Source organism: Beta vulgaris, chromosome 3 (assembly GCF_026745355.1).
Source record: "Beta vulgaris subsp. vulgaris cultivar EL10 chromosome 3, EL10.2, whole genome shotgun sequence".
In the NCBI taxonomy this organism is placed as follows: Eukaryota; Viridiplantae; Streptophyta; class Magnoliopsida; order Caryophyllales; family Amaranthaceae; genus Beta; species Beta vulgaris.
In genome coordinates, this window is record NC_079204.1 from 14,966,179 (window position 1) to 14,979,161 (window position 12,983).

The following is a 12,983-nucleotide window of genomic DNA, read 5'->3' on the forward strand; positions in this document are numbered from 1 at the left end:
CTTTCGGTCACAAATATGCATGGGTACCTTCCTATATAGGGGTGTTAATCGAGTTGAGCAATTTACGAGCAGTTCAAAGCCGGCCTCAAACTTGACTTGGCTAAAGCTGAATTGGTCAAAACTTGAGTCGAGTTAGCTCGAACTCGTTCGATTGAGCTGAAACTCAATAACCTTGCACACAACTCAATTATTTCAATTAATCTCCCTTGAAATAAAGAAATAAATTAACACTCGTTAAAAATAAAGTGATCTAATTTAAAAGGAATAATAATTATATTGTAAAGAAAAGAAAATATAATAATCAAATACCTAAAATTTAAGGTCATCGGCTTAGATTAGCACCCCACTAATCCTACCTATCATTATTTGATCAATTTAGTTTCATTATCCACAAAGTCGAGCCTAGCTAACTAGCTATTATATGATTGGATTTAGTGTAATATATAAGTCTATGTCATCCGTTTGATTGCTTAAACAAATAACCATCTCTTCAAATAAAAGTCTATATCTTTTCAGATGCTAATAAAAATTGTATTCTTATATTAACTACTAGCAGTTTTGTACGTGATGCGTGCTTGGATTTTCTTCGAGACAGAAGTTTGGTTTCTTCAACATATGTAAGAGGCAAAATTTGAACTTTATACATACGTATTAGTTGTAAAATTTGATTGGTTTAGTCTCTGTCACTTAAATCTCTCACCAATATTTTTCTTTTTATATACTTTTCAACGTTAAATTCTATGAACAGAATAGAAATTTTATTGAATTTATTTTTGATTTCTAATATTATAATTTTTTAGTTGATTTTTGAATTGAGTACAGTACTTCATAGATTGTGAAGAAAGTGGACACTTTGATTTCAAGTCAAATTTTTATGAATATTTTTGTGAGTATGTATTGACGTTGTAGTGTAATGGTTGTAGTTTGTAAGTGAATTTTTTAGTTTTTGTAAAGTTTATTCATTTGAGTGATTTGTATAAAATAAATTATGCAATTCTATGATTTTAGTTGACTTGTGAGTTGTTGTTATAATTTTATTTCTAGTATTTTTGTTTGATGTCCCTCTTTACTTTGGAAGTGAATTTGTAATTTAGAAAGGAAAGAGGGGTAAAATAGTCTCTTCATTCGGGGTCACCATAACTCCCCCCGTTTCCTTATATAATAGAGATATGTATAAATATTCTTCATCTACCATCTATTCAATTAGATCGAGAGTGAGAAATAGTCTAGTGGTTAGATATTCAATTTTCTTCCGATTCTAATAAGAAGTCTTGGGATCGATTCTCACCCTAGGCAAGTTGTGATTTCCTTTATTCCCCCCAACTTGTCAAGATTTTTCCTTACCTTATTAAAAAAATTCAATTAAATCAAATTAACTTCAAAAATATAATAAAATGATTCTATATTGTATGATAAAACAACGATTAAGGCAAATAAAAATGATTTGATATTGAGTTTGATGTGTATATTTGTTAGATATTGACTTCTATTATAAATGTTGGGCGATGTCATATGTGTCACTTTTAATTAATCAGTTAAGTTTAGTTTAATAAACTACATGTACTTCTTCCCCTTTTGAAATAGATGAATCGCTTCTTTTTTATGTAAAAGTTTTTTAAAAGAAGCGTTTTATTTATTTTACAATATACTTTCTCCGATCTTTATTAGTTTGCCTGTTTTTTTTGCACAAAATTTTAAGAGAAACAATGTTATGAGACGTAGAAGGAAAGATAAACTATTAGTGTATGTTAAAGTGAATGTATGTCTGATGGAAAGTTAGTGGTTCCATTCCAAAAATAGAAACAAAAGAAATAAAAAAACTAATAAAGAACATCTCAAAAAGAAATACGGGTAAACTAATAGAAATCGGAGATAGTAATAATAAACACATGAGGTAGTATATTCGGGCAATGCTACATCGTCTACCCGGTGGATAGTTAACCCACTAGAAATAGAGCATTAAAAAACTATTAGAACTGATGAGTTGGATCCCACTATTTATTTATTTCTATTATTAGTAGTTGATTGTTAACCCACTAGGTAGATTAAGTTTTTTTTCCAACTATATTCTTTTGGAAAATGATATACATAGCCCTTAGGACTATGTATAAGAAGTTTAAAATAGAAATAAAAATTTGAATCAAGTATCTATTACCTCAAATGATGTGAAATATTGTCATAAATTCATAAACTATTTCCATTTTAAGACATGCATTTAATGCTTATATATAACCCTAAGGACTACATATAATATTACCCTATTTTTTTACGACAATCATAAAACTCTGAGATTGCATATGGAAATTTGTGGCAACCACACATGTAAAGTGCAATTACTTACAGATATCTTAAGCTTCAAACAACTGTAGGCAACTAGGCAATCCAGGAGTACCGACCGAATTGGACCAGCCTATCATTTCATTTATTTATTTCTAGAAAAAAGGATAGAATCAGTTACAATTTTCATAGGCAATTCGTCTAGCTAAATATATGATTAATAACCAAAAGTTCAAAAGAAAGAGGCAATTATATCGTGCTTCATCAGAGCATAATTCCTATTAATATGATTACAAAATATATAAAAACATTATACTTTCTAAATAATCACATGCCTTGTCCCCAATATAAGTTAAGCAGAAAAGCACAAATTTTTGTGTGGCATGATATAACATGTCTCCATTACCACTAACATAAATTTTCACTCTAGTCATTTATCAAATAAAGTGTACTTCTGGTAATTCCTATGATCATCTATCACAAGAAAATGACAATTTATTTGCCACTCATATCTTTATCATCCCCTCCACATTTCAAAAAAGGAAACAAAGTCAAGATCTTTCTCTTCTTGGTTCGGAATAATGGTATACATTCAATCTTATAATACCATTGTTGTATTTTTATTATTGCAACATTTGCTTTTTCATATTCGTCGAAATGATTCTTTGAAGGTTTATATTAAAAATTGATATTTGGAATCCTCGTATTGTGATGAATCTAACAAGACCCTACTTGACTATGTTTTTCTTATATAATAATGCGAGATAGTTTAACAAAGTTGGTTGATTAATAGTGCCACAATACCAAATTATTCAATAATTGATCATTTCCATTCATCCCCTCCATTGATGGAATTTTTTAGTGTTTTGACTTAATTATCTATTTTTATATTGCTTAACAGTAAATGATCAGATTCATATTTAACTAGTGATGGCCACTGATGCGGGCTGGGCGGGCCGGACCGTAGGCCGTAGCGGGCTGGGCTGAGATTTCACAACCCAGGACCGGACCGTGAAATTCATGGGTTGGGGCTGGTCCACGGGCTGAAAAATCTTGGCCCACACCGCGATCTGTTACCGATTTTCACGGTTCTGGCGGTTCGTGGGTCTAGTGGGCTGGGCCGGGCTGGCGGGCCGGCATGAATAATTTTTTAAACATTATTTAATCATTGAAATTATTCATAATTGTTACATAAAATGAAATTAAATATATATAATTATTAATATTAATGAATAATTTCATTATTTAAAAATTTGATTAAATTATAATATGTGCAATTCGATTAAAATATATATAATTTGATTAAAATATACACAATTTGGTTCAATATTTACTTGGACTGAGCTGTTCCGGTTCATGGTCTGGACGGAATCGATTTTGTGGTCCTGGCTGGGCGGTATTTGTAGCGGGCTTTAGTGGGTTGGGCTCAAAAAAATCTTGCCCACAATCCATCCACCAATTTCACGGTTCGAGCCGAGCTAGACAGCATTTAGTAAATGAGGTTTTAATCTCAAGCGCAGACAAGAACTACCAAATAAAGGAAAATCTCTCAACTCTCAAAAAAAAAAAAGGAAAAAAGAAAAAAGTAGCAAGAAGTATCACTGTAACCTACACGTCCCCCAAAGTTCTTGCTCCAATCCTTTTGCCTTTCACTTTTTTCGCCAACTTGTTTCCTTCTACCCGAAGGGGATTATCAGAATTATGAGTGTCATTTAGTTGAGCGTAAAATATATATATATATATATTTTTTTTTTTTTTTTTTTTTTTTTTTTGGTGAACAAAGCAACTAGATTAATTTAGAGTATTAAATAATGTCTTACAATCCTCAAGATATACTTCCATACAATAACTAGGGGGATGGGGAAAAGTCCTAGTTACAATGCTACTAATATCCGAAAGTCTACTAGTCTTGGCCAATACATCCGCCACCTTGTTGAAACTTCGACCACAATGTTTAATCGCGATTCCCGGGAGCTTGGTCTTCAAATTTCTGCATGCACGAATTATACTCAAGTATTTGTCAGTAACATTCACATCCGCGCAAATACAATTTATCGCCCCCATACAATCCGAAAAAATAATCATATTAGTAAATTGGTTACTTGTGGCTATACTTAGACCAGTAAAAATCGCAAATAATTCGGCTTCTAAGGGGTCTTTGGCAAAGCAATGTTTTTCAAACCCGAGAATCCAGTTTCCATTATAGTCTCTAATCACCCCCCCAATACCTATCCCGTCAGACTGGCTTGAAAAGGATGCATCAACGTGCATAGCTAGTACGTTCTGTAAAATGGGAGGAAAGCAAGGTCGGGGGTCACAAGAAAGGTGATTCGGTTTCTGAAGCTGATTAAGAGCATGGATACGTTCGGCAGCGAGATTAACTGCGGCGGTTATGATATGCTCGCTTTGGGAAGGGTTGGAATTCCTAAAACAACATTCGTTCCTACTTTTCCAAATCTCATGACAAAGGTAAGGAAATAGGTCACACCATACAATTCCCCGGAACATTTTGTGAGATTGGAGATTCATTTTGAGCCATACAAGAAAAGGAAGATTGAAAGGGGTCATTGAGGGAAGTTGTTGCCATACTTCCATAGAGAAACGACAGTCACGAATGACATGGGATGACTCTTCTGGAATGTTCTTACACCTAGGACATAGATTATCAGGGGATATGTGACGTACATGGAGGAACGATTTATGGGGAATTCTATTCCACCAAAGCAACCAGAAAAATATTTTCAACTTGGGTTCCATACTGCTCTTCCATAGCCAATCCAATTCCACCCTAGGAACCGAAATTTGAGAAGAATAAGCGTGAGCAAGTGAGAACCCCTTAGGGGTCACAAAGTCTGGGATGAGCAGATCTTTACAATCCTCCTGGGAAGGGATTAGGGTGGACAAGATTCTATTTTGGACATCAATCGGTAGAATAAAGGAAAGCCTACTCAACTCCCATTCACCGTTAACCACTATGTCTTTTAAACACATATTGTTTTCCCTTTCCATAAGAGGGCCCTGAATCAAACTCCTCAAAGGTCCCACCCCCACCCAATTATCCGTCCACACATTAATAGACTCTCCATTCCCTATGCTCCATCTACTATGGGCTTTAAGAAGATCCCACCCCTTCCCTAGATTTTTCCACAGAACTGACCCGTTTTTGAAAGCCGTGACGTGGTTTTCATGAACATATTTCGACGAGATACAAGCTTGGGCCAAGTTTGGAGGGCCCTGAGACATTTTCCAGGCAAGCTTAGCCATGTAGGCCGTGTTCATGGTCTTTTGGCCCCTAATACCTAGCCCCCCACAATTTTTAGGTGTAAAGGTCATTTCTTTTCCTACTAGGTGGATTTTCTTACTCTCCCCCGAATCCCCCCAGAAGAAGTTATTACACAGAGAGTCAAGGTCTTTAAGGCAAGAAGCAGGAAAAACCGCTGCTTGCATGTAGTATGCAGGGATTGTGGAGAGGGTAGACTTAATTAAGCATAGACGACCCGCTTTCGACAGAAATTTGGTTTTCCACATTGCCAGCTTACTTCGAACCTTGTCAACAACAAACTGGAGTTGGACTCGATTAGGCCTTTTATGAGATACAGGAAGGCCCAAATAGGTACCTAGGTTCGGGGTTTCAGACACAGAAATTGTCTCCTCAAATAATAACTTCATTTCATTGTTCGTATTAGGAGAAAAGATCAATTTGCTTTTAAGTTCATTAATTTTTTTGACCCGAACTATCGCAGAAGGCCTCTAGGGTACTTCTAACAACAAATGCAGTATCCTCATCCACTCTCCCAAATAAAAGCAAGTCATCAGCAAATAGCAAATGGGATATAGGGACTTTCTTCTTACCAACCCAAAAAGGAGTCCAAGCCTTAGAATCTGAAGCATTTTGGATGGACTGAGTAAGAGCTTCAAGACAAATATTAAATAGATATGGCGACATAGGGTCCCCCTGCCGGAGGCCCCTGGTATGCTTGAATGAATCAGATTTCCTTCCATTCACCAACACAGAAGATGAAGCCTTAGAAACACAGTCCATGATTAACTTAACAGAGTGATCATTTATATTACATGACTGAAGACATCTACGCACAAAACTCCACTCAACTATGTCATAGGCTTTCTCTAGGTCAATTTTCAAAGCAAACCAACCCCACCTCCCTTTCTTTTTCTGCATAGAATGAAGGATCTCTGAGGCTACGACTAAATTGATGTCAGCCCCTCTACCCTTAATGAAGCTGTTTTGATTCTGGGATATCCAAGAAGGGATTAGAGGTTTCAAACGATTAACAAGAATTTTTGTTGTGAGTTTGTAAATGGCATTACACAAGCTAATTGGTCGAAATTGTTTAACGGTCTCAGGGGAGGGTTGCTTAGGAATTAAACAAATCATAGCATGACACACATCTTCAGGGACGCATCCCTTCCTAAACCACTCTCTTATAGCCTCGCAAGTGTCGTGACCTATTATGTCCCAGGATTTTTGGAAAAACACAGGGTGGAACCCATCCGGACCCGGGGCCTTAAGAGGTTTCATATTGAAGAGCGCTCTGCGAATCTCCTCAGGGGAGGGGGGGAAGGCAACATCCACCTTTAACATATCCTCCTCAGGGTTCGGGAGAGCATTACATACAACATGATCAGAGGTATACAGATTCCTATAAAACTTTAGGATGTGACTTCTAATTTCAATAGGGTCCTCAACAAGACCCCCAACATCATCCCTAAGGCAAAGAATGCGATTGTAAGACCTCCTAATTGTGACACTCCGATGGAAAAACCTTGTATTTCTATCCCCTTCACCTATTCTATCCATCCGACTTTTCGTCCTCCACAACATTTCTTCTTGATCTAGGACGGCCAACAGGTCATTTTGAATTTCTATTTCTAAGTCTTGGTGGAATTTAGACACCGGGTTCCATTGGAGGTAAGACTGGACACCTTTCAAGCGAGCTACTAAAGTCCTCTTCCTGACATAAACATTCCCAAAGGTCATTTTATTCCACTTAATGAGATCATCCTTAGTACATTCCAACTTCCTCTCCAACAACCCATTATCCCTCGGCCAAGCTCGGTCTACCACATCCAGAAAATTATTATCAAGGGTCCACATAGGTTCGAATCTAAAGGGTTTCTCTCCTACCACTAGGTTTTTTGGGAGCAAATTTAGCAACAAAGGGCAATGGTCTGACGTGACTCGGGGGAGATGACGGAGACTATAGTTTGGAAACAAATTAAACCAATCAACATTAGCCCACCCTCTATCAAGCCTTTCATAGATAGGATTTATTTTACGTTTATTAGTCCAAGTATATTTCGGCCCACAATAACCAATATCTACTAAATGACAATCATTCATCACGTTAGCATATAAATTAGAACGAGCATGTGAAATTTTCTTTCCCCCAAATTTTTCATCTTGACACACGACTTCATTGAAGTCGCCTAACAGGACCCACGGCTTATCAATATTATGAGCAAAAATTTTTAACTCTTCCCATAGAACCTTCCGTAATTCAATCTTAGGACTAGCATAAATTGCTGATAAAAGAAAAGAAGTATGTTGAGAACGTACCTCCAATACTCCATGCAAGCCTTGAGCACCCTCCCCCACAACTTGGAAATCTATAACAAATGAGTTCCAAAGGAGAAGGATACCCCCGGTAAAGCCCAATGGTTCCACAAGATACCAAGAGTCCATTCCCAATTCACTAACAATACCCGCTGTTTTCTCTCTCGACACCCAAGTTTCAACCAAAACCACCATAGATGGAGTGTGTTGTTCGACAAGAAGACGGAAATTCGGACGGAACGAGGGTCTAGCAATCCCTCTAACATTCCAAAACAATATATTCATCCCCTTAAAGAGGTTGGGAGTGTCCATGATCCTCTTTAGGACCCCCTCGTTTCCGGCTTCCCAAGGATTGACTTCTACCCCGGTTTTGGGGCATGTCCAGTGGTTGCGATGAGGCCATATAGCCATCTCGGCTTCGCGCGGGTTTTTTCGCCCTCTTGCCTCTTCCCATGAGATCGAGATCCCTAATTGTTTCATTGGTTTGTGAAGTTTTGCAATCATGAGGGCATCCGTATTGCTCAAAGCCAGCAGACGGGTCGACATTGTGTTGATCATCACAATAGTTCTCACCCTTGGGAGAAGGGGAGCCGGGTCTAGCCAAGGCCCCAAGTTTTGCATTAGATTTCGGTCGTCGTACTCGGCTTCGACCTCTTTCGTTAGAAACCATTGCATGAATACCTTGAATAAGTGAGGCAGGTGGGCCATCATTTGGAGTTGGGGAACATGAGGTGCCATAATTTCTGAGTTGGCATACATTATCATGTTGTTTGCCACCTCTTGATCCACTAGAGGATTGAGGATCATGGCTTTGACCTCTTCTAGGGTGATGTCTGCAAAAACCGTTGTCGAGCCCTCGATCGGCAGAAGAAAGTCCACATAACCGGGATTGAGTTCCGGTAAGATTGGTCTCACTGGTCGAGCAAACCTCAAGGATGGACAATCCTTGACATATTGGACTTTTGGAGGAGAGGGGGGGATGGAGGTGTCCTGGGTGGGGATGCAGTTGGGGAAGGAGACCTCGATTCTGGAAGGGCATACATCATTAAGAGGAGCAGAGTTCAAAGGGGTAGAAGAGCACTTGGAAATTTTAATGGGATGGGTAGGATTATGTAGGGGGTTTTCAATGATCCCCTGGGTATGAGAGGGTTTTTTGAAACTAGCTGGAAGGGTAGGAGAGATAGGGGGGCTTACTGATATTTCAGCATGGGAAGCAAGCAAACTAACTTTAACCATGTCAGAGCCACGTTTCAACATCTGGGAGGGGCTTGAAATTTTAGCAGGAATGGAAGCTTTAGTTTCTGACTCCTCGAGATTTTGTAATATAGCAAAAGAATTTTGAGATGACTTATGACTTGACTGCACCTGTAAATCACCTGCTTTTTCTTTTCCTGCAAGCGTCGTCCCTTTTTCTTGGATTTTTTGATCTCTTTTTGGGGTCCACCTAGTAAGATGAGTAAACCCCAACTTTCCTTCTTTATCGTTTCTCTCTCTACTACGGTACAGGTGATGGTCTTTTTTCCCTTGGACCCCCACATGGGTCCATTTTTCCTCATATTGTTTTTGGGGTTGACTTTCCCCATGCACTAGAGCTCGTGTTTCACTTTCACCAGACAACTTATTCACCGGTCGGAGTGAACAATTTTTTGGACTATGGCCAACAGTATGGCAGTAGGAACACCACCAGGGACCTTCAACATATACCAGCTCTTGTGAGACTTGACCAATACATGCTTTTTTTGGTAATCTTTTCCGATCCGCGACGAGTGTACATAAAGCTGCAAAACGTCTTCTTCCTCCATCCAAAGAGTGAGAATCAATTTTTACAATTCTTCCCAAGCTGTTACCTATCCTCTCTAACACATCTCTTCTATAAAGCTCCATCGGAAGGTCTGGCAAATGCACCCAAATAGGAAATTGATTAATCTTCGCGGAAGACGAGTTGAAACCAGGAGTCCAGTTTTGCACCCAAACCATGCACCCCATAATGAACCAGGGGCCTCCAACAAGAACGGACGATTTCTGTATTTGAGATGGGCACTTCAAGCTGTAGAAACCCCTACCAAGAGAGATTAACTCAGTCATCTTTTCCCATTTCCACAACTTCATTAATTCTTTTTTAAGAAAATCATGGGAAAACGACCGACCCAGAGTCTTAATAATAATGGCTGACTCCCAAGGCTTTGCCAACTCTGCATACTCTTCTTGAGAAATGGGAATAAATATTTCATCTTCCCTTAAGGACTTTGGGGCCTCAGATGCAAACGGTAAATCAGTGGGGGCCACTGGGATTACCTCTGCCAATAAATGCATTTCTTGTATTGAACCAGTCAGCATCTTCATAAATGAAGTGCCATTAATGAGTTCTTTATGAGGGGCTACTAAAGGGGGGGGGGGGTGACGGGTCAGGGGGACGCGGGGGGTCAGGGACCACAGGGCTTGAGGACCTGGTATCATTGGGAACCAAAGAGTGACCGGCGGCATGCACAGATAGAGGAGGGGGAATTTCTGCCGTGAGGGCGGTAGTTGAGTTGGTGGTATTTAATGTGGGGTTTTCTCTCTCACTCATTTTAGTCGGAAAAAATATATATTTTTTAAATATGGTATTTCTATCTTATTTTATTTAATTTGTAAAAGGGTGAAAATTAATTTTTCAATTGGTGGAAAATAGTTTTTTAATGACGGAAAACATCTTTCTTTTGTATCTTTGGTTGGAAAACAAAAACTATAATTTATTTTCTTCATAGAGGGAATGAAGTATAATTTTAAATAGTTGATTATTTAATACTTAAAATATTTCATAATTTTTTCTTTAGCAAAACATAGAGTCCCACATTGAAATTTTAACAATGCTAGGAGGGATTCCAAGTTATAAAAACATATGCAAACAAAACAAGGGTATAATGAGTTTTTTTCTTAACAAAACATGGAGTCCCACATTGAAATTTTAGCAATGCTAAGAGGGATTCCAAGTTATATAAGCTAAGCATATATAGAATGAGTTTGTTTATCTTAAACAAAACATAAAGTTCCACATTGAAATGGGGACAGTGAGTTTGGTTTTTCTTTAACAAACCATGAAGTCCCACATTGAAACTTAGCAATGCTAAGAGGGAAATCAAGTTATAAAAGCATATGATGGGTGAGTGAACAAGCTCACCTACTTCGAGCCAAGCCGAGCTCATTAGTCGAGCCTAAGCGAGCTCACGAGCCGAGCCTAAGCGAGCTCGCGAGGCGAGCCGAGCCGAGTCTAAACGAGCTCGCGAGCCGAGCTCGAGCCGCAAAATTCCATCACGAGCCGAGCTCGAGCTCGGCTCTCCCAAGCTCGAGCTCGACTCTCCCAAGCTCGGGGAGCTCACGAGCCGAGCCGAGCTTGGAAAATTTTAAACGAGCTCGAGCTGAGCCCAGTGCTATTCGGGCTCGGCTCGCTCGATAAGCACCCCTAAGCTACACTATGATTATGTTTCCCTTGAAAATACCACTTTAAGAAAAATCATTTTTCACTAAAATTATCTTCTATCCAACTAAACGGAACCCTAATGGATAAATTTGATGTGAGCGACAAATCAATGGTGAGTAAATTTAGTGAATGGTGGATATCCAGTTAGGTAGTCAGTATGAATTTAGTTTGTAACCACTCAAAGGCATATGGATGTTAAAAATATATAACAAAATTTAGTAATGAGTAAGGGCCTGTTTGGTTGGAGGTTTTTTGGGCTTGGAAATGGATTGAGGTAATGGACTCCCTTTTAATATGTTTGGTTGGGTTGCTAACTTATTTCACTCCCTTACTAGCCCAATTCTGAATCCATTAATTTGAAACCCTCCTCTCACCAGAGGAAACAATCTGTTACCTTCCTCAAACACTTCACCTCTCTCTCTCCTCTGTCCACACCTCTCTCTCCTCTGTTCGCACCTCTTTCTCTCTCCTCTGTTCGCACCCCTCTCTCTCCTCCATGTCTTCAAAACAAATCCAAAAAAAATAGGATTTCCCACTTTACAAAAATTTGTCGAATTTCTCTGTCAAAATTCCAACACTTTCACTCAAATCAACAATGGCAGATGTTCGAATCGGCGGTATAATCGAAGAAATTGGCGAAAATTCAAGTTTGATGTTACATGCTTGAAAAAGAAAGTAAAAACCAAGCTTCGAAACAAGGAATAACAAGAATAAGCAAAGATCTCTTACCATAATTTTAGGAAAGGAAGTATAATTCAAATTCGAAAATAACTATGGTATAATCGAACCTGAAGAACTGCTTGGTTACTCTTTTTGTCTTGATTTTGGTTTTCATTTTGTCATTTTGGAGAAATAGATTCGTGAATCTTGGTATTGATTTGTGATTTTTGGACGGTTGATTGATTTTGGCTGTATTTTTATTAATATTTTGTAGGTCTTGATTCTATAATTCTTTATTTTCATATTGTAATTTTTTGTCTGTTTTTTTTTTTTTTTTTTTTTTTGCTTTTTTCTGAAAATTTATATTTGTGGATGTAAATGGTATAATTGATTTTCGGTATATCGATTTTGTTTGACTCATGAAATGGGATTGAATTATTTTAATGTGGGTAGAAAATTATCGTGTTCTAGAAAGTTATAATTTTTTGGGTATTATGATAATATTAAAAAATATGAATCCATTAGAAATGTGAACCAAACAGTGAGAAAGGGAGTAGTAGAAAAATGATTTCATTCCTGAGTTAAAACAAACAAATGTTAAAAATAACATATTACATTGTCATTCCACCCCTTATCTCCATTCCACTCCGTTTCCATTCCCTAATTCGAACCAAACGACCCCTAAATGTAGTAATAGTAACAAGGAAGATATTTAGGAAGCGGAGGGAGTATGAAACAAATCAATAAGAGATATGAAATATATGACAAAATGACAAAACAAACTCAAATGACATTAGATTCATGTCATTATTTGTGTAGTATATGTCATTTTTGTTGCAGTGTGTGCATTGTGAGAATTTACACTAATAATGAGTATCTACAAACTATTTATACAAACCAAGTAAGTGTTGGTCCAGTGGTGATGGGGACTGACTTTGGTAGGACGGACCCGTGTTCGAATCCCCGCAAGGCCGCGACACCCTTGGGAGAGGAATGCAACCTAACCACCCC